Raw genomic sequence first — 23,807 nt, forward strand, 5'->3', positions numbered from 1 at the left:
TTATTCGGGTTTTACAGTAAACATCTCTAGAGCCTTAACGTTTTTATTCATATCACTTTTCCTAATTGTTCATAACTGCTTTCTTTTAAATTTTATATTTTTAATATTTAATACCTCTCAAATAAGTTTTCAATCAGTCTAATTAGAATATTCAATTAACCATTATTTGCTCATTCTATTAATCCTCACAGGAACAATATGCACTCATTATGGCATTACTTGATACGATTCGGTGCACTTGCCGAGTTGGTTTTACGTCCATCAAATTTTTGGTTCCGTTGCCCGGGATTAATTGAGATTGACAACAAACTAGTTAATTGATTCCCTATATTAAACCTTTTTCTTTTTGCTTTTACCTCACTTGGAATTTTCTTCATTGTGACATTGGAAATTTTAATATTTCTCGTTGTCTATGTGTTTATGCAGAGCAATAAGGACAATGAAGCTCTCTAGTTCGATCCTAAAATAGAACTAACTCTCTAGAGATTGAGAAAGAAATTCAAAAACCAGAAGAAAGTTGAAGAAGAGGAAAGGATGGCAGCCGAGCCAAACAATACTAGAATGACTTTTGGTGACTTCACCAACCCCCTTCTCAAAACTGTGGAAGCAGCATAGTGACACTCAATGTGAAACCAAATAGTTTTGAATTGAAGCCAACTCTCATCTAATTGGTGCAACAAAGTCAGTTTAGTGGGAACCCTCAAGAAGATCTAAATCTGCACATATCTAACTTCCTACAGATTTCTGACACAGTCAAGAGCAATGGAGTCTTCCCCAAAGGCTACCACCTAAGGCTATTCCTATTCTCTCTAAGGGACAGGGCCAAGCAATGGCTTTAAACCTAGCTTCTGAAAAGTATATCAACATGGAAAGATTTAGTTAACAAGTTTCTAACCAAATTTATTCCATTACTGAAGTTGGCAAAATTAAGACATGACATTCAAACCTTCACATAGAAGGATGAAGAATTTATCTATGAAACTTGGGAGAGATACAAGGAGATGCTGAGAAAGTGTCATCATGATATATTTTCTGATTAGTTATAACTCCAAGTCTTTTATGGCAGAGTTACTCATGCCTCTAGAACTTTACTAGACTCATCAGCAGAAGTATCTCTATATAGGAAGTCTATTGACAAAGCCTTTAACTTAATTGAAGTAGTAGCTAATAACCAATACATGTATTGCTCTGAAAGAACAATGAAGAGAAGAGTGATAGAGTAGACATACTGGATACTCTGCTCACACAAAACAAGGCCATGTCCCAGCAAATTAGTGCACTATTAAGTAAATGGGACACATGGAAATTTCAAGAATGGGAACACAAGACATCACCTGTGATTTCTGTGGAGGAACACATCAAAGTAAAGGATGTTCATTATTTAAAGATGATCACTCCTCTATTGAACAAGTGAATCACATGGGCAATTCTTCTAGACCACCACACAATGATCCATTCTCTAAAACCTACAACGTTGGATAGAGGAATCACCCTAACTTTGGATAGGGAAACCAAGGAGCATGAGAAAACAACTTTAACACCCCTTACCAACAAAGACCTCCTGTATAATCCCAAAATCCTCCAAATTCCTCTCTGATGTGGGCCAAACGTTGGTTCAAAAATTTCACAAAATAATTCTTTTGCAAGTATAGTCCTGAACCAACAAATGACCCGAATCAAAGTTTAATTTGTTTGTCACAAGTACAAACCAATAAGAATTGAGAGTATTTAAACCTCGGGTTATCTCTCAAAGGAATTGCAGTGAGGTATGCGTGTTATCGGTTATGAGTATAAGAGGGGGTTTGCAAAGAAGGAGGCAAGAAAGTAAATAACAAGAAGGTAAAACCAACAACTAGAGAAGCATAAATGCTAAAAGACATTCTTGGCTAGTGTTCATACCATGGGTCGAGCTAGGTGAGCTGGGTTGAATGAAGACGGAAACGACCGACCTCTTATAAAGGTAGGTCGACATCGACCTCTTCCCAAAAGAGCTCGGCCAAATCGCTATAAGGGCCCAAGTAGGCCCAAAGCAAAAGATCACAGCCCACCGAAAGGTGGCTGGCCAAAGATAAGGGGACTTACCCACAAAAGATCAGATAAGATAACTAACTTATCTCAAGGGAGGTCACTCCACACTACTATAAATACACTGGAGCACCCAGGTATAACTCATACTCTGATTCTACACAAAAAACCTGCTTAAAGTCCGTGCTAACTTAAACATCGGAGTCTTTTGCAGGTACCACCACCCTCCAGTGATCAAGGATCAGCAACATCTCAAGATTCAGCAAGTCGGACACGAACACTCCGGCCACAACCGTAGATCTCCTCCGAGATCGACCTACAGTTCAGGTAACCCATGGAACATTGGCGCCGTTGCCGGGGAACCTGGAAGTCATTCCATCGTCATGGAGGACAACCTTGACAACGATCATAATTCTGGCTTGGAGGATAGAATGCCGCAAAAGAACGTGGATACCATACCAAAGGATACACTTCAAGGTAAGGGAGGTAAACAACCCCCAAACACCAAAATCTTGGAAGCTATCTGTGAGCAACAACATCGACTTAAACAGATTGAACAAGAAGCCGACCGGCAGTGGAAGGCTGAGCGAGACCTTTAGAGAGAAACCAGACGGGGCGTCGAGAGCTGGAGGACAAGCTCCAAAAGCTCGAAGCTGATCTCAAAACCAAGACCACTCGAACCAGCCACGAAGATAGCTCCCACAAGGACCAAGACTCGTTCACGAAGGAGATCATGAAAGCTAAAGTTCCGAAGGACTTTAAAGCCCCCGACATGACCCTGTATGATGGCACGTCCGATCCAAGCCATCATCTCAGCAATTTTAGAAGTCGGATGTATCTTACAGATGCCTCAGATGCAATCCGTTGTAAAGCCTTCCCGACCACTTTAACAAAGAGCAATAAAGTGGTTCGACAGTTTGCCACCAAGGTCAATAGCAAGCTTCGATGACCTCGCCAAGAAATTCCTAGCTAGATTCTCCATCCAGAAAGACAAAGCCAAGCATGCTCCCAGCCTGCTAGGGATTAAGCAAGGAGATCGGGAAAGCCTACGCAATTATATGGAAAGATTTAACAAATCATGTCTGGACATACAAAGTCTGCCGACAGAAGAAGCCATCATGGGTTTCATCAACGGCCTACGAGAAGGACCCTTTAGCCACTCCATATCCAAAAAGCACCCAACCTCTCTAAACGAGGTACAAGAGCGGGTAGAAAAGTACATTAATGTGGAGGAGAACTTTCGGTTAGGAGAAACCTCAAAATCCGGATTCACCTACCCACCTCGGGACAAGGATAAAGAATCCAATAAAAAAGAAGACTAGCATATTGATAAACCTAGAAAATACCACAACTACACTCCCCTAAGGGTGTCCCTTGTGGATGTTTACAGAGAAATATGCAACACTGAGAAGATCCCGCCCCCTCATTCGATCAAGCATAAAAGAGGAGGAAGTCGGATAGAGTATTGCGAATACCATCGAGTCTACGGGCACCCTACCAACGAATGCTACGACCTAAAGAACGTCATAGAGAAGCTAGCCCGGGAAGGAAGACTAGACAGGTCCCTGGCCAACAAAACAGACGAAGCCAAGAAGCGAAGAAGGGACGAAGAGGTCGGACGAGCTGAATGTCCCCTCACACCCCCGAGAGGCATTTTTACATGATAAATGGTGGATTCATAGGAGGAGGGATCTCTAAGTCGTCCCGTAAAAGACACCTCAAAGAGGTGTACCATATTGGAGGAGGGGACAGGTCACCTGACCTCCCCACTATTACCTTCACTTAAGAAGACGCTGCAGGCATCATCCCGGGGCATGATGACCCCGTAGTCATTACAATCATACTAGCTAATGCCAATCACCACCAAACACTGGTAGACCAAGGAAGCTCCGCGGATATCCTGTTCATATCCACCTTCGACAAGCTCGACTTACAAGAAAAAGAGCTCAGAGCGTATCAAAATAGTTTATTCGGGCTTGGAGACGCTCTAATTCAACCACTAGGGTACATCCCACTTCACACAACCTTTGGAAAAGGAACTCGGTCTAAGACATTAAGCGTAGACTACATAGTAGTCGACGTAAGCTCGGCCTATAACGCTCTGATAGGTTGGACAATGCTGAACCAACTCGCCGCGGTGGTCACCACTGTACACCTATGCATGAAGTTCCCAACCATAGAAGGGATAGCTTCCATAAAGGGAGACCAAAAACTCGCACGATGCTGTTATAATGAGAGTCTGAACCTTAAAGGTAACCCCAGAGGAAGGGAAATCAATACTATAGAACTCGGGGGAATTCGAGCTCGCGAAGAACTTCGCCCTCATCCAGAAGGTGAAACCAAAGAAGTACAAATTGGAGACACTCAAGACAAAATGACAAGTATAGGGGAGAATCTGAAGGCCGACCTAAAGGAACTGTTAATAAAACTCCTAAAGGATAACTCCGACCTCTTTGCATGGAAGGCCGCCGACATGCCCGGTATTGATCCCGAACTAATGTGCCATAAGTTAGCCGTATATCCAGGATCTCGGCCAGCACAGCAAAAACATAGGAAACTCGGCCCAGAAAGGTCGCAAGCTGTAGAGGAGCAGGTACAGGCCTTGCTGGAGGCAGGATTCATAAGGGAGGTGATGAGCGGATAATTTATACGCTTTTTGGCATTATTTTTAGTATGTTTTTAGTATATTTTAATTAGTTTTTATTATGTTTTTATTAGTTTTTAAATAAAAATCACTCTTCTAGACTTTACTATGAGTTTGTGTGTTTTTCTGTGATTTCAGGTATTTTCTGGCTGAAATTGAGGGACCTGAGCAAAAATCTGATTCAGAGGCCGAAAAAGGACTGCATATGCTGTTGGATTCTGACCTCCCTGCACTCAAAGTAGATTTTCTAGAGCTATAGAAGCCCAATTAGTGCGCTCTCAATTCCTTTGAAAAGTAGACATCCTGGGCTTTCCAGCAATATTTAATAGTCTATACTTTTCCCGAGATTTGATGGCCCAAACAGGCATTCCAAGTCAGCTCAAGAATTCTGGCGTTTAACGCCAGAACTGGCACAAAAGCTGGAGTTAAATGCCCGAACTAGCACAAAAGCTGGCGTTTAACTCCAAGAAAAGTCTCTACACATGGGAGCTTCAATGCTCATTCCAAGCACACACCAACTGGGCCCGGAAGAAGATTTATGCATTAATTACTCATTTCTGTAACCCTAGGCTACTAGTTTTCTATAAATAGGACCTTTTGCTATTGTATTTTCATCTTTGGACGTTTAGTCCCTAGACCTTGGAGGCTGGCCATTCGGCCATGCTTACACCATTATCACTTTTGTATTTTCAACGGTGGAGTTTCTACACACCATAGATTAAGGTGTGGAGCTCTGCTGTTCTTTATGAATTAATACAATTATTATTGTTTTTCTATTCAACTCAAGTCTATTTCTTCTCCAAGATATTCATTCATACCCAAGAACATGATGAATGTGATGATTATGTGACACTCATCACCATTCTCACCTATGAATGCGTGACTGACAACCACTTCCGTTCTACATGCAAACAAGCTTAAATGTGTATCTCTTGGGTTTCTAATCTAAGATTGGAACCTTCGTGGTATAGGCTAGAACTATTGGCGGCCATTCTTGAGATCTGGAACGTCTAAACCTTGTCTGTGGTATTCTAAGTAGGATCTGGGAAGGGATGACTGTGACGAGCTTCAAACTCGCGAGTGTTGGGCATGTGACAGACGCAAAAGGATCAATGGATCCTATTCCAACATGATCGAGAACCGACAGATGATTAGCTGTGCGATGACAGCGTGCGTAGAACATTTTCACTGAGAGGACAGGAAGTAGGCATTGACAACGGTGATGCCCAACATAAAGCTTGCCATGAAAATGAGTATAAATGATTGGAAGAAGGCAATAGGAAATCAGAGGTTCAAGAGGAACAAAGCATCTTCACACGCTTATCTGAAATTCCTACCAATGAATTACATAAGTATCTCTATCTTTATCTTATTTTATGTTTTATTCATCTTTTAATTATCCATTTTCCATAACCATTTGAATCCGCCTGACTGAGATTTACAAGATGACCATAGCTTGCTTCAAGCCGACAGTCTCCGTGGGATCGACCCTTACTCACATAAGGTATTACTTGGACGACCCAGTGCACTTGCTGGTTAGTTGTGCGGAATTATGACAAAGTGTGATTCACGTTTGAGAGCTCCAAGTCTTTGGCGCCATTGTTGATGATCACAATTTCGTGCACCAGGAGGTAAAGTATCCATTACGGCTAGCCAATGTAGTATTGGTCAAAAAGTCAAATGGGAAATGGCGGATGTGCACTAATTACACCGACCTTAACAAAGCCTGCCCAAAAGATTATAAACACACTAGTCGATGCTTCGTCAGGCTATCAGTACCTCTCCTTCATGGACGCTTACTCGGGCTATAATCAAATCCCAATGTATCCACCCGACCAGGAGAAAACATCATTTTTAACCCTAAAAGCAAACTACTACTATATAGTCATGCCTTTCGGACTCAAGAACGCAGGGGCTACCTACCAAAGACTGATGAACAAAGTCTTCGCCAATCACATTGGGAAGCTAATAGAAGTTTATGTCGATGACATGTTGGTAAAGACACAAGGCGAAGAAACATTGCTATCCGACCTCACTGAAGTGTTCGATACCATGAGAAAGCATGGGATGAGACTTAATCCCTCAAAATCCACTTTCACAGTAGAAGCTGGAAAATTCTTGGGCTTCATGCTCACCCAAAGAGGAATCGAAGAAAACCCAGATAAGTGCTAGGCCATACTTCGCACGAAAAGTCCGACCTGTGTCAAAGAGGTCTAGCAGCTCAATGGAAGACTAGCAGCTCTGTTTAGGTTCCTAGCTGGATTAGCCTTAAGATCTCTCCCCTTCTATGCAACATTAAGGAAGGGAAAGAGGTTTGGGTGGACTCCAGAATGCGAACAAGCCTTCCAAGATTTCAAAAAATTTCTGGGGCAACCGCCCATCCTTACTCGACCTCGGGAAGGCGAAGAACTCATGCTATACCTCGCCATAGGAAGTCGGGCAATAGCTTCAGCATTAGTCGGAGAAGACGAAAGTGGGCAACAACTCATCTACTTCATTAGTAAGGCTCTACAAGGGGCTGAACTAAACTACCAAAAGATAGAAAAATTCGCCTATGCCCTCATACTAACTTCTCGACGACTCCGCCCATACTTCCAAGCTTACACCATCAGAGTACGGACTAACCAGCCCATAAAAGGTATTTTACAGAAAACAGACTTAGTTGGAAGAATCCTACAATGGGCAGTCGAATTATCAGAATTCGATCTTAAATATGAAGCTCGGACAGCTATTAAGTCACAGTACCTAGCCGACTTCATCGCAGAGTACACTGACACCCCGGGTACCCCCAAAGAGTGGAGCCTTTATTTGGATGGCTCCTCGAACAAAACCGGGAGTGGTGCAGGCGTCATCTTAGAAAGCGATAAGGGAACCCAAATCGAGCTCTCGTTAAAGTTTGAGTTTCCCGCTTCAAATAACCAAGCTGAATACGAAGCCTTACTGGCTAGTTTGAAGCTGGCTGTAGAGGTAGGAGCTCAGAAGCTTATCATTTTCAGTAATTCACAAGTGGTCACCTCACAAATAGAAGGGAGCTACCAAGCCAAGGATCCCACTATGAGGAAATACCTAGATAAGACCAGAGAACAGCTCGGACAATTTGTGGAATATTAGATACGACATATACCCGGAGAACAAAATGCACGAGCTGACGCACTTTCAAAACTAGCCAGCACCAAACTAGGGGGCAATAATAGAAGCCTCATCCAAGAAACACTACAAAATCTGTCAACCATGGAAGAGAAAAAGGTCCTAAACATATCAGACCAGGACCAAGGGTGGATGACTCCTATAGTCAACTATCTCAAGTCGAAAATGCTCCCCATAGATAAAAAAGAGGCAAAAAGGTTAGTACGAGAAGCACAGTACTACACCATAGTGGATGACATCTTATATAGGAGAGGGATTTTGGCACCCCTCGTAAAATGTGTCCCGACCTCTGCTACAAAGGACGTCCTAGAAGAAGTCCACGGAGGCATGTATGGCAACCACCTTGGGGCAAGAGCTCTTGCTAAAAAGGTACTCAGAGGTGGTTTTTATTGGCCGACCTTGCAAAAGGAAGCAACAGAGTTTGTCAAAATATGCCCCCCATGCCAGAAGCACGTGAACTTTCACATCGCACCACCCGAAGAACTCATTTGTGTCACTTCACCCTGGCAATTCGCAAAATGGGAGCTCGACCTCCTCGGACCTTTCCCTCAGGGATCAGGACAAGTTAAGTTCCTCATTGTAGAAACAGACTATTTCAAAAAATAGATTGGGGCAGAACCTTTGGCCACTGTCACCGCCCAAAGAAGTCGGAAGTTCTTATACAGAAACATTGTCGCAAGGTTTGGGGTACCACACTCCATTAACATAGACAATGGCACTCAATTCACCGACACGGGCTTCAGAAATCTGGTAGCTGATTTGAAAATCAAACACCAGTTCACCTCTGTAGAGTACCCACAAGCCAATGGACAGGCGAAAGCCACCAATAAAGTCATACTGGCCGGGTTAAAACGAAGACTACAGGATGCCAAGGGGGTTTGGGCTGAAGAGCTCCCACAAGTCCTATGGGTATACCGGACAACACCACATTCAACCACTGGACAATCACCATTCTGACTTGCTTACAGAATGGATGCAATGATTCCCGTGGAGGTAGAAGAAGGATCCCCCAGAATGATCCTCTACAATGAAAAAACCAACTCCCAAGCTCAAAGGGAAGAGCTCGACCTACTTCCAGAAGTTCGAGAAAAAGCTCGGATTAGAGAGGAAGCCCTGAAGCGTTGAATGGCTCTGAGGTATAATCGGAAGGTAATCCAGCGAAGTTGTACCACCAATGATCTCATCTTAATCCGAAATGATATCGGTGAAGGTTGTTCAGGAGAAGGGAAGCAAGCAGCAAACTGGAAAGGACCATACTGAGTAACGGAAGTATGATGCGCATAAACTTGTTATGCTACGATTTAGGAAATTGCACGATCGGCAAAATTCCTTCCGGCAAGTGCACCGGTTATCGTCAAGTAAAAACTCACAATAGAGTGAGGTCGAATCCCACAAGGATTGGTTGAGTGAGCAATTCAGATTAGAAGTGTGTTCTAGTTGAGCGGAATCAAGATTTAGATGAGAATTGCGGAATGAAAAATTGGCGGGAAAAGTAAATGACAAGAAATTGAAATGGCGGAATCTTAAATTGCATGAATTAAAGAGCATAAGCTAAATTGCTGAAATTAAAAGGGAATGGGGGTGATTGCATGAATTTAGTTGCAGAATGTAAAGAGAAAGTGGAAATCAAAAATGGGGAATTCATTGGGTTATAGGAGATATTGAGATCTCCGAATCAAAACATGTTTTATCTCTTCCTCAACCAATGCGTTCATTGAATTTTGCTTGGCAATCTTATATGATTGGATCCCAATCCCTTGGCTCACCAATTCTCTCTAAAAACAAACAAATTCCCAATCCCTTGGTTTAAATGTTCATAAGAAGAGATGATGCTCGATCACTGATTATACCACACAGTTTCATGAACCACAATTTGGTAGGATTACATGTCACAATATCCATCCAAACCCCAATCCAATTCACTGTGAGAAAGCTTCTCTAGCATGAATCCTCCATTCCTTTCCCAAGGTTCCGAAGGATTCCAATTATGGGTAGTTTCTTTCCCAAGACAACTACCCAATGGAATTAGATCGAGAAGCTTTCTAACAAAATTCAAGAGAAAAGATTGAAGAAGAAGATAAACTATTATTGATTCATTGAATTACAATAGAGCTCCCTAACCCAATGAAAGGGGGTTTAGTGAGTCATAGCTCTGAATTCAATTACAAAGATATGAAAACTAGCTAAATGAAAAAGTAAAAGTCCTTCCTAACTTAAATTCTATCCTATTTATACACTTTCTATATTGAGCTTCTGTTGTGTTTCTTGGGCTTTGAGGCCTCTCCCTGCTTTCCTTTTGCCTTGGGTTTATGATCCATAATCTTGATGAGGCTGTTGATCCAAATTCTGTAACATTCATTGAGCCAACTTAGTGATAATCAATTAATGACACATGACTCAATAAATTGAAATTTCAGACTCATCAATCCTTCAGGCCCAATCCCATAAACCATGATATTCAATTGGGTTTCATACCAGAGTAAGTTTAAGTTAATGTTTGTGCTCAAATACTAACTTAAACCGCAATATTGTTGGCCCAGAAACCTTTTCCAAGAGTGGCGTTTAAGTTGCAGTTTAAGCTTAAACTGTAGCTTAAACGCCAGACACTTCCAGTGATGCCTTTTGTGGAAGCACGTTTAAGCTTCAGTTTAAGGTTAAACTGAAGCTTAAACGTGGAAATGGAAGAAGGCAGCCCTGGAGGGTAACTTAGTCGAACACGTTTAAGCTTCAGTTTAAGGTTAAACTGAAGCTTAAACGTGGAGATAGAAAAGGCAGCCCTGGAGGTCGAACACGTTTAAGCTCCAGTTTAAGGTTAAACTGGAGCTTAAACGTGGAAATGGAAGAAGGCATCCTGGAGGTCGAACACGTTTAAGCTCCAGTTTAAGGTTAAACTGGAGCTTAAACGTGGAAGCTGAGAAAGGTAGCCCTGGAGGTGTCGAACACGTTTAAGCTCCAGTTTAAGTTTAAGGTTAAACTGGAGCTTAAACGTGGAAATGGAGAAAGCAACCCTGGAGGAGAAAACTTGGTCGAACACGTTTAAGCTCCAGTTTAAGGTTAAACTGGAGCTTAAACGTGGAAATGGCTCCCTGGTGCACTTCCCATTTCTGGCGTTTAACCTCCAGTTTAAGGTTAAACTGGAGGTTAAACGTGGAAATGCTTCCTGATTGGCATTCTCATTCTGGCGTTTAACCTCCAGTTTAAGGTTAAACTGGAGGTTAAACGTGGAAATGCTTCTTTGGTGAGACTTTCATTCTGGCGTTTAACCTCCAGTTTAAGGTTAAACTGGAGGTTAAACTTCAGTTTCAGCATTTCTTAGCCTTCATGATTCTGGCGTTTAAGCTCCAGTTTAGGCTTAAACTGGAACTTAAACTCCACATGTGATATTCAAGCTTCCTTTATTGACTTTGTTGCTTCCTTGCCTAGCCTCTTCTTCCCTGAAATCATCCAAACAATTGCATCAAAGTCTTGCAAAATTTCATGAGAAATCTTCCATTCATAGCATTCAAGTAATATAACTAAAAACTCATGGAATTTGCATCAAAATCATACTGTTTGGATGGTTCATTGCTTTGTTCTTCTTTTAACCATTCTTGGTTACTTTAAGCTCAAGAAAATGCATAAAACAACTAAAACTATCAAAAAAAATGCTAGTGAAACTAGCCTAAGATGCCTTGGCATCAAAGTACTGGGGAAAGATTACTACAAGGTGTCCGACCTCGAAGGGCGAGAGTGATAAACCCCAATTTTGTGGTTTATCTTGTGCTTAATTTGGGGGATTTTATCACCTTTTCCCACATTTATTCAATGAAATAGCATGGTTTTACAATTCTCCCTTGATTTGAACTTAAATGTGAAAACATGCTTTTTAGGCCTTAAAATAACTAAATTCAATTCACTTTAATTCCATTCAATGCCTTGATGTATTTGTTGAGTGATCTCAGGTTCATAGGACAAGTATTGGATGGAAGAAGTGAGGATAAAAGCATGCAAAGTGGGAGAACTCATGAAGAAATGAAGGAACCGTAAAGCTGTCAAGTCCGACCTCTTTGCACTCAATCGACCATAACTTAAGCTACAGAGGTCCAAATGAGGCGGTTCCAGTTGCTTGGAAAGCTAACATCCGGGGCTTCAAAATGATATAAAATTTGCCATAGGTTACTTCGCGTTCAGGGGCGCGCACGCGCCATGTATGCGTGCATGCCGATGCTGCTCTTGGCCCACTAAAGTAAAATCGCCCCCAGCGATTTCTGAAGCACTTTGGGCCCAACCCAACTCATTTCTAATGCTATTTCATGCAGAATTCAAGCATGGGTAAAGGGGGGGAGCAATTGTTTGTAGCATTAGCACCATGTAGGTTAGTTTCTATAGAGAGAAGCTCCCTCTTCTCTCTAGAATTAGGGTTCCTAGGATTAATTGCATCATAGATCCATGTTTAATTCATTGCTTTCATCTTGTTTCTTCTACATTTTCATGCTCTAATGATGTAATTGATAAACCATTATTTTATGGTTTATATTGTGTTTAATTGTGTGATTTTATCAAATCTTTACCCACTTATTCATTAAATTAGCATGTATTTACAATTACTTCCCAAAATTACCCCATAGTTGAAAAACTGCTTCCTAGAGATTTTTAATTATGTATTTTAATTCTCCTTTATTCCATTCGATGCTGTGATCTGTGTGTTAAGTGTTTCAGGCTTTATAGGGCATGAATGACTTGGAGATTGGAAAGGAGGCTTGCAAAAATGGAAGGAACACAAGAAATTGATGAGATGACCAGCGAGCAGTGACACAGACGCATGACTCAGGCAACCTCGCGACATAAAGAAAATTGCAGTGACACGCCCGTGTGCCTGACACGAACGCATGGAATGAAAACTGCACAAGTGACGCGAAGGCGTGGATGACGCGCACGCGTGGCAAGGCAAGACGCTGGATGACGCGAACGCGTGGATGACGCGATCGGGTGACGTGCGCGATCTGCAGAATCTGCAGAATTCACTGGGGGCAATTTTGGGCCCTGTTTTGGCCCAATTTTCGGCCCAGAAAAGCATATTAGAGCCAGGGAACATGCAGAGACAAAAAAAAAAACAACATTCATTCCGCATAATTTTAGTTTTAGATCTGATTTTACTCCTCCTCTAGGTTTTCTCTCTACACATTCATAGTTCTTAGGATTTTGATTTTATAGCTTTTCAGATTGGGATATTGAGAAGAGTTATTACCTCCGTCAAGACTTCATCATTCTAGTTTGTTTCCTTACTTGTCGCTTACTCTTTCATATCCTTATTTTATTCGGAGTTACTATTGGATTATCTTTAGAATTTATTAATACAAGAACTATTTTTATTTTTATTAACCCTTTTGATTATTATCTATCATGTCTTTCCTTATTTCCCTTTCTTATTTTGCGAAGTTTACATTCATAATGAGCGAGTAGTTCCATAACTTGATTGGGAGTTGATTGAAAGGAACACCTTGAGTTGGATGTTCAAGAGTAAAAATTATAATTGGGATTAGCGTTGGGTCAACCTCTAATCACTAACACTAGTCCTTCCTAAGGGAGAGGATTAGAACTTGTGAATAGAAACTGACTTCCAACTTGCTCAACTTTCCTTTATCTGGTAAAGGATAACTGAGCAGACAACCTTCAATTATCAATTGATCTTAGAGAACTCCATCAAGGATAGGGCTTCCAACTAATCTACTCCTGGTCAAGGTTTTTATTTAAATTACATAATTTCTCTGATTTAATTTCCTGTTTATCAACTCAAACCATTTTAGAAAACATCTGATTAATAAAATAGCACACCTTTCTGCAACTCGTTGGGAGATGACCTGGGATTCATACTCCCAGTATTTTGATTCTAATTTTGTGACCACCCTTTTAAATTGATAAGCGGAATTTTGGTTGGTTGAGAACTATACTTGCAATGCATCTCTTATAATAATTTCTTAACTCGCTAATTTCCGCCACGTCAATTTTTGGCGCCGTTGCCGGGGAGTTGCAATAGAGTGCTAAGTTATTGATTGGAATTTATTTATCTGCATTTTATTTTATTTTTTTGCTACTATGAGCTGCATGTTTCTTTCCTTAAATGACGCGTTCACTTCCTGATCCAAGCTTGCCAGTATTTGATCCTGAGATCGAAAGAACTATTTCACGCATAAGACAAGCTCGGCGTCGGTTAGTCCTCTCCGAGAGCGAATCTGAAATGTCACTTGAAGAAGAAACAAGCTCCCTTTCTACTGATTCGGTTGATTTACATGCAGGTGACATGGCGGCACCTAGGAGAGTTACTATCCAGGAGGCAAGAGCCCCTGATTTCACACTGCAACCGTTTCAAGCGCATCACCCAGCGGTGGCTACGGACTTTGAAATAAAGACTGTACTGCTCAACTTGATGCCTAAGTTTCATGGCTTACCTGCTCAAGAGCCTATTAAGCACCTTAGGGATTTCCAAGCATCCTACTCTACTGTCAGGTGTGATGGTGCAGGTGAAACTTCTTTTTTGTTAAAAGATTTCCCATTCTCTCTTGAGGAAAAGGCGAGAGAGTGGTACTACACTCAACCCGCAGCAACTGTTTCTGACTGGGATACGCTTAGAAGAGAATTTTTGGAAAAATTCTTTCCAACTGAAGTTACTGATATACCGAGGAAAGACATTTCCATGATTGTTCAGGACGAATCCAAGACTCTCTACGAATACTGGGAGCGCTTCAACAATCTTCTGGAAGAATGCCCCCACCATATGATTAACAAGATAGTGTTGCTCGGCTATGTCACACAGGGCATGAGGCCCCAAGATAAGACCACATTGGAAAGTGCTAGCAATGGGTCTATGAAAAAGTACAAGACCATTGATGAAGCATGGTAATTGATCAGCGACTTAGCTGAATCTACTAGGAATCACAGGCAGAAACAAAGCTGGTTAAAAGCTGTTGTAGAAGTATCCTCTAGTAGAGAGACTGCTGCTCTAACTCAGAGTATCTGTGAAATGACCAACTTACTGAAACAGATGCAGTTGAGTCAACAACAAGCTCAGCAAGCTCAGCCCTCTCCACCACAGTAAAGCCAACAGTTGGTTCCACAAAGAGTATGCGGGATCTGTGCTGATTATAGCCATTATACTGATGAATGTTCGCAGCTCCAGTAGGAAGACAACACAGTGGCAGCCACTCATAACTTCTATGACCATTCCAATCAAGGATACAATCAAGGTGGTAGCTACAACCACGGATGGCAGGACAATTCAAACCAAGGTTGGAGAGATAATTCTAACCAGAGCTGGAGGGACAACAATAACAGAGGAGGCAGAGACAATCAGGGAAATCAGAGGTGGAATAATAACAATAACAGGCAGCAGAACCAGAACCAGCCTTACAGAGCACTTTACCTGAGGCAATTCCAAGGACTACAGTACAACCAACATCAGACCTCTCAGATCACTTATCCCTCTTCATCTTTTAATGATGAGTTACTACAATCTATTGATCAGAGATAGCAGGCCATGGAAAACAACCTTACTTCTACTCTAAATGGTCTGAACTCTACCTTGCAAGCTCTTGTATCACAGATTGGATCACTAAATAACTCCAACAACCAGCCTTTGAGCTCCAGTGGAATCCCTTCTCAACCATTGTCCAATCCAAAGGGTGGCATCAATGCCATCACCCTAAGGTCCAAAACCACACTACAGGAGAGGAATCAGGAGGAGCCAATCCCATCAGAACATGCCTCAACTGAAGAGGTGGTGGAAGTAGAGGATGCTGAAGAGGAAGAGGACATACAAGACATGGTTGAAGAAGAAGAAGCTCAACCACAGAAGGAAGCACCAAAGGAGGCAGACCCTGCAAGAAACGTCCTCCCTATTCCATTTCCATAAATTGCAAGAAAACCCAAGAAGCAGATGGAACTTGATCCTAAAATGGTAGAAATATTCAAAAAGGTTGAGGTAACTGTTCCCCTTTTTGATGTTATTCAGCAGGTACCTAAATACGTAAAGTTTCTAAAAGATTTATGTATACATAAAGACAAAATTAATGAATTAGAAACTATTCCTTTAGGTAGTTCTATATCTGCTTTAATGGGAGGTATACCTGAAAAGTGTAGTGATCCAGGTCCATGTATGGTTAATTGTACTATTGGTGGTGTGATATTTTCTGACTGCATGTGTGATTTAGGAGCATGTGTTAGTATAATGCCTTTGTCTATATTTGATACTTTAAGGCTCCCTCCCTTAAAAAGGTCGGCAGCTTGTTTTGTGTTAGCAGATAAAAGCATAATTACAGTGGTTGGAATTGCTGAAGATGTATTAATGAGCATTAAGGGGCTCACATTTCCCATTGACTTCTATATCCTGGAAATGCTCCCTAATGACTCAGGAAGGCCATCATCAATCTTGCTTGGAAGACCATTCCTGAAGACTTCAAAGTTCAAGCTGGACGCATTTTCCAGAACTTATTCTTTTGAAATAGATGGCAGAATAGTGAAATTCAGTTTAAATAGAGCTATGGAGCACCCTCTGGATGACCTTTCTATCTCCCAGTGTGACATCATAGATGAAACCGTGGCTGAAGTTCACCAGGAGGAGTTAGAAGAGAAGTACACAGGACAAGGTCCAAGTGTGGGGACACTTTCAGAGGACAATGAGGGTACTTTGCCACTATCACCAGCCCCAGATAATCCGAAGCCTGACCATGAGCAAAAATTAGAATTAAAGCCCCTCCCTCCACACCTCAAGTATGCTTACCTTAAGGACAAGAAGAAGTTTCCAGTTATCATTGCAAGGGAACTCACTTCCCAACAAGAAGCACAGCTACTCAGTGTGCTGAGGAAACACAGAAAAGCAATTGGATGGAGCTTGGAAGATATAGAAGGCATCAACCCTCAAGTTTGTGAGCACAGAATATTTTTAAAAGAGGGAGCTAGGCCTGTTCGTCAACCCCAGAGAAGACTGAATCCCACTATCTTAGAGGTTGTCAAAAAAGAAGTGACCAGACTACTTGAGGCGGATATCATCTATCCCATCTCAGACAGTGAATGGGTAAGCCCAGTACAAGTGGTACCCAAGAAGTCTGGAGTCACTACAGTGAAGAACGAGCATGGAGAGCTCATAGCAACCAGAGTACAGAACGCTTGGAGGGTCTTCATTGATTACAGGCGCCTCAACCAGGCCACTCGTAAGGATCACTACCCCCTTCCATTTATTGATCAAATGCTGGTTCTCTGATGCCAAGGCATCTTAGGCTAGTTTCACTAGCATTTTTCTGTTAGTTTTAGTTGTTTTATGCATTTTCTTGAGCTTAAAGTAACCAAAAATGGTTAAATGAAGAACAAAGTAATGAACCATCCAAACAGTATGATTTTAATGCAAATTCCATGAGTTTTAGTTATATTACTTGAATGCTATGAATGGAAGATGTCTCATGAAATTTTGCAAGACTTTGATGCATTTGTTTGGATGATTTCAGGGAAGAAGAGGCTAAGCAAGGAAGCAACAAAATCAATAAAGGAAGCTTGAATATCACATGTGGAGTTTAAGTTCCAGTTTAAGCCTAAACTGGAGCTTAAACGCCAGAATCATGAAGGCTAAGAAATGCTGGAATTGAAGTTTAACCTCCAGTTTAACCTTAAACTGGAGGTTAAACACCAGAATGAAAAGTCTCACCAAAGAAGCATTCCACGTTTAACCTCCAGTTTGACCTCAAACTGGAGGTTAAACGCCAGAATGATAATGCCACTCAGGAAGGAGTTCCACGTTTAACCTCCAGTTTAACCTTAAACTGGAGGTTAAACGCCAGAATGGGAAAAGCACCAGGGAGCCATTTCCACGTTTAAGCTCCAGTTTGACCTCAAACTGGAGCTTAAACGTGTTCGACCAAGTTTTCTCCTCCAGGGTTGCTCTCTCCATTTCCACGTTTAAGCTCCAGTTTGACCTCAAACTGGAGCTTAAACGTGTTCGACACCTCCAGGGCTACCCTTCTAAGCTTCCACGTTTAACCTCCAGGTTAACCTTAAACTGGAGGTTAAACGTGTTCGACCTCCAGGATGCCTCCTTCCATTTCCACGTTTAACCTCCAGTTTAACCTTAAACTGGAGGTTAAACGTGTTCGACCTCCAGGGCTGCCCTTCCTATATCCACGTTTAAGCTTCAGTTTAACCTTAAACTGAAGCTTAAACGTGTTCGACTACATGACTCTCCAGGGCTGCCTTCTTCCATTCCCACGTTTAAGCTTCAGTTTAACCTTAAACTGAAGCTTAAACGTGCTTCTACAAAAGGCCTCACTGGAAGTGTCTGGCGTTTAAGCTGCAGTTTAAGCTTGAACTGCAACTTAAACGCCACTCTTGGAAAAGGTTTTTGGACCAAAAATATTGTGGTTTAAGTTAGTATTTGAGCACAAACATTAACTTAAACTTATTCTGGTATGAAACCCAATTGAATATCATGGTTTATGGGATTGGGCCTGAAGGATTGATGAGTCTGAAATTTCAATTTATTGAGTCATGTGCCATTATTTGATTATCACTAAGTTGGCTCAATGAATGTTACAGAATTTGGATCAGCAGCCTCATCAAGATTATGGATCATAAACCCAAGGCAAAAGGAAAGCAGGGAGAGGCCTCAAAGCCCAAGAAACACAACAGAAGCTCAATATAGAAAGTGTATAAATAGGATAGAATTTAAGTTAGAAAGGAACTTTTACCTTCACTTTTAGCTAGTTTTCATATCTTTGTAATTGAATTCAGAGCTATGACTCACTAAACCCCCTTTCATTGGGTTAGGGAGCTCTATTGTAATTCAATGAATCAATAATAGTTTATCTTCTTCTTCAATCTTTTCTCTTGAATTTTGTTAGAAAGCTTCTCGATCTAATTCCATTGGGTAGTTGTCTTGGGAAAGAAACTACCCATAATTGGAATCCTTCGGAACCTTGGGAAAGGAATGGAGGATTCATGCTAGAGAAGCTTTCTCACAGTGAATTGGATTGGGGTTTGGATGGATATTGTGACATGTAATCCTACCAAATTGTGGTTCATGAAACTGTGTGGTATAATCAGTGATCGAGCATCATCTCTTCTTATGAACATTTAAACCAAGGGATTGGGAATTTGTTCATTTTTAGAGAGAATTGGTGAACCAAGGGATTGGGATCCAATCATATAAGATTGCCAAGCAAAATTCAATGAACGCATTGCTTGAGGAAGAGATAAACATGTTTTGATTCGGAGATCTCAATATCTCCTATAACCCAATGAATCCCCCAATTCTGATTTCCATCTTCTCTTTACATTCTGCAACTCAATTCATGCAATCACCCCCATTCCCTTTTAATTTCAGCAATTTAGTTTCTGCTCTTTAATTCATGCAATTTAAGATTCCGCATTTTCAATTTCTTGTCATTTACTTTTCCCGCCAATTTTACATTCCGCAATTCTCATCTCAATCTTGATTCCGCTCAACTAGAACACACTTCTAATCCGAATTGCTCACTCAACCAATCCTTGTGGGATTCGACCTCACTCTATTGTGAGTTTTTACTTGACGATAACCGGTGCACTTGCCGGAAGGAATTTTGCCGATCGTGCAATTTCCTAAATCGTAGCATAACTAGTTTATGCGCATCAAGTTTATGGCGCCGTTGCCGGGGATTGGTTTTCGATTGACAATTCTCCAATTGGAAGTTAACTAGATTGAGCATTTTTTTGTGTTTTGATTAATTCAGTACAAGTTACTTGTTGAATTTTAAATTCTGCACTCTGTTACATGCTTTCTTTCTTTATGCCTTTAAATTCAAGCAACTAACTCACTGACTCACTAACTGTTTGAATTAATTCCTCAATTGCTCTAACCATACTCTTCCATTAACCAAGAGTATTTCACTTGTTTGTGCCTGTGCTGTGTTCTTGTATGACAGGTAGGAGAGGAGAGACATCAACTCCTCCATATACCGAACCAGAGAGGACCCTTCATAGACTGAGAAGGGAAGCAAGAGGGAAGAGAGTAGTGGGAGAAGAGGAATCCGAAGGAGAATCTGAGGACAATTTTGAGGAAGCTTTAGATCTCAACATGCATAGAGAAGTTCACAACCATGAGAGAGCTGATGGAAACAATGCCATTCCTGAGAGGAGGGTTCTTAGTTCATACATAAACCCAACCTCTGGGAATTGTGGTAGCAGCATCCAGAAACCACCCATTCAGGCCAACAATTTCGAGCTCAAACCACAGCTAATATCACTTGTGGAGAATCATTGTTCATTTGGTGGAAGTGCTAATGAAGATCCCAACCAACATCTCACAAAATTCCTGAGAATTTGTGACACTGTGAAGTCCAATGGAGTCCAGGAAGATGCCTATAAACTGCTTTTGTTCCCATTTTCACTTAGGGACAAGGCAGCTAAGTGGCTGGAATCATTCCCAAGGGGGAGTCTAACAACATGGGATGAGGTGGAAAGCAAGTTTCTGGCACGTTTCTACCCCCCACAAAAGGTCAATAGGCTTCGATCTGAGGTTCAAACTTTTAGACAACAAGATGGTGAAACTCTCTACGAGGCATGGGAGAGATTCAAGGAGTTGACAAGGAAATGCCCACCAGACATGTTCCATGATTGGGTGCAATTGCATATTTTCTATGATGGACTCTCTTATGAATCAAGGAAGGCTGTAGACCATTCATCAGGAGGTTCATTGAACAGGAAAAAGACTGTGGAAGAGGCCATTGAGGTGATTGAGACAGTGGCTGAGAATGAGTACTACTATGCATCAGAAAGGCACAACACTAAGGGAGTCATGGAGCTGAACCATGTTGATACAATTCTAGCCCAAAACAAGGTGTTTGCCAAGCAACTAGCAGAGCTTACCAGGCAATTAGAAACAAAGCAAGTGGCTGCAATACACACACAAGATCAAGAGGAAGTAAGCATTGAAGGAGGTGATTGGGAAGAGGCCAACTATGTGGGAAACCAACAAAGGCAATCATATGATCCACATTCCAACACTTACAACCCAGGATGGAAAAATCACCCAAACTTTGGGTGGGGGAACCAACAAACCCAACCACAAAACCACAAACCTTACAACCACAACCAACATAACAATTCCACATACCAAAACTCCAACCAAAGATCATACCAAGCCACACAAAACACTTACTCCCAACCATCATATCATGGCCAAAATAATCAACCTGCCCAACCTAATCCAAACCAACAATTTCAAGATCAATTAAACCGGATAGAAGGAATGCTTGCAACCATGAGTCAAGACATAACCGAATTGAAAGCTTTTAAGGAAGAAGTAAACTCTAACCTGCAAAACCAAGGAGCTGCCATCCAGAAGCTAGAAAATCAAATTATGTACTTGTCTAAGCAAACCCCTGGGACAAGCGCTTCTCATGCTGCCAAGGCTATTGCAAGGGAAGAATGTAAAGCCATAACCCTCAGAAGTGGAAAGAATCTGAAGGAGATCTCAAAGGAAACCACAAAGGATGAAGCAAAGGAAAATGTGAAAGACAAAGAACAAGGACAATCTTTTACACCGTCTGCAACAAAAGAAAAAGAAAAAGAGGTCCTGAAGCCTTATACACCTAAAGCACCTTATCCTCAACGTTTGATGAAAAGTGAAAAGGATGGCCAATTCTCCAGGTTCTTGGAGATTTTCAAGAAGCTTCAAATTAACATTCCCTTTGCTGAGGCAATAGAGCAAATGCCACTATATGCAAAATTCTTAAAGGAATTGATGACCAAGAAGAGAAGCTGGAGAAATGAGGAAACTGTGTTGTTAACTGAAGAATGCAGTGCCATCATTCAGCACAAATTGCCTCAGAAATTGAAGGATCCAGGCAGTTTCCAAATCCCCTGCATCATAGGAGAAGTCATGGTGGAGAAGGCCTTGTGTGACTTAGGGGCCAGTATCAATTTGATGTCTCTAACAATGATGAGAAGAATGAAGATTGAGGAAGCCAAACCAACAAGAATGGCCCTCCAATTGGCAGATCGAACTTTTAAATTCCCTCATGGGATAGTTGAGGATTTGTTGGTGAAAGTGGGAGATTTTATATTTCCTGCTGATTTTGTGGTGTTAGATATGGAGGAAGAAGCCAAAGCTTCAATAATTCTGGGAAGACCCTTCCTGGCTACTGCTGGAGCCATCATAGATGTACAAAAGGGTGAACTCACTCTTAGACTACATGATGAGAAATTGGTGTTTAACGTATTCAAGGCAATGAGCTATCCATCAGAATCACTAAGGGAATGCATGAGGATTGATGTAGTGGACATTTCAGTACAAGAAACTTTTGAGGAAACAATAAAGGAAGTGGCAGAGGAGGAGTTCACCAAGGATATTGAAGTCAGTGACATCAAGGCTGCTGAAACAACCATGCCAAGCATGCCAGAGAGAGTGAAAGAAGAGAAGGAAGCACTAAAACCTGAGCTCAAAGCATTGCCCCCTAATCTCAAGTATGCATACTTGGGTAGTGATGAGAGTCACCCTGTTATCATTAGCTCTGCCCTGAGCCAAGAACAGGAAGAAGAATTGATCAAGGTGCTACAAACTCATCAAGATGCCATTGGATGGACCCTAGCCGATTTGAAGGGGATAAGTTCATCCATATGCATGCATAAAATCTTGTTAGAAGAGGATGCTAGACCCTCCATTCAAGCTCAGAGAAGATTGAATCCCGTCATGAAAGAAGTGGTACAAAAGGAAGTTATGAAGTTATGGCAGGCAGGGGTAATCTATCCCATTTCTGATAGCCCATGGGTTAGTCCCATCCATGTAGTTCCCAAGAAAGGTGGCATAACTGTGGTGCCAAATGAGAAGAACGAACTCATACCCACAAGAACCGTCACTGGGTGGAGGATGTGCATAGACTACAGGAAGCTCAATGAAGCCACCAGAAAGGATCATTTCCCACTCCCATTCATGGATCAGATGCTTGAAAGGCTTGCCGGACATGCTTACTATTGTTTTTTAGATGGATATTCAGGCTACAACCAAATAGTAGTTGATCCTAAAGATCAAGAGAAAACATCATTTGTTTGTCCATATGGAGTTTTTGCTTATAGACGCATGCCCTTTGGATTGTGCAATGCACCTGCCACTTTCCAAAGATGCATGCTGTCCATCTTTTCGGACATGATTGAAAAATTTATTGAGGTCTTCATGGACGATTTTTCTGTGTTTGGAGATTCTTTTCCTAGCTGCCTACACCACCTTGCCTTGGTGCTTAAGAGATGCCAAGAGACTAACCTAGTATTAAACTGGGAAAAGTGTCATTTCATGGTCACAGAAGGAATAGTCCTTGGCCACAAAATCTCTAATAGAGGCATTGAGGTGGACAGAGCTAAGGTGGAACTCATTGAAAAATTACCTCCACCAAGTAATGTAAGGGCAGTTAGGAGTTTTTTGGGACACGCTGGTTTTTACAGAAGGTTTATTAGAGACTTTTCTAAAATAGCCAAACCTTTGAGTAACTTGCTTGCCTCTGATACACCCTTTGTATTTGATAAAAATTGCATGCTAGCCTATGAACTTTTGAAGCAAAAACTTTCCTCTGCACCTATCATTGCCCCACCTGATTGGAACTTACCTTTTGAACTGATGTGTGATGCATCAGACCTTGCTATTGGGGCAGTGTTAGGACAAAGGAAAGACAATTTGGTACATGTGATTTATTATGCCAGTAAAGTCTTGAATGATAACCAAAGGAATTACACAACCACTGAAAAAGAACTCTTGGCAATAGTCTTTGCATTTGACAAATTTAGATCCTATCTCATTGGATCTAAAGTCATTGTCTTCACTGATCATTCAGCTTTAAAATACTTACTTGCTAAACAAGAATCCAAACCAAGACTTATTAGATGGGTTCTTTTGCTGCAGGAATTTGACATTGAAATCAAAGACAAGAAGGGTGTAGAGAACAAGGTGGCAGACCATTTATCAAGAATACCATGTGAAGAAGGAAGCGCACAAAGCACACAT

At 41.5% G+C, this 23,807-nt stretch overlaps 2 non-coding genes across 2 annotated transcripts; both read right to left on the reverse strand.

Moving 5' to 3' along the window:
* Nucleotides 1–923: 923 nt before the first annotated feature.
* On the reverse strand, nt 924–1,027 carry LOC148571459 (small nucleolar RNA R71). Its single transcript, XR_015880431.1, has one exon. It is a non-coding gene; the product is annotated as a small nucleolar RNA R71 (small nucleolar RNA).
* Nucleotides 1,028–20,315: 19,288 nt separating this feature from the next.
* LOC148571460 (small nucleolar RNA R71) lies at nt 20,316–20,419 on the reverse strand. The gene has a single exon (XR_015908936.1). It is a non-coding gene; the product is annotated as a small nucleolar RNA R71 (small nucleolar RNA).
* Between the last annotated feature and the right edge of the window lie 3,388 nt (nt 20,420–23,807).

This window comes from Arachis ipaensis, chromosome B3 (assembly GCF_059453495.1).
Source record: "Arachis ipaensis isolate K30076 ecotype BB chromosome B3, ASM5945349v1, whole genome shotgun sequence".
Classification (NCBI taxonomy): Eukaryota; Viridiplantae; Streptophyta; class Magnoliopsida; order Fabales; family Fabaceae; genus Arachis; species Arachis ipaensis.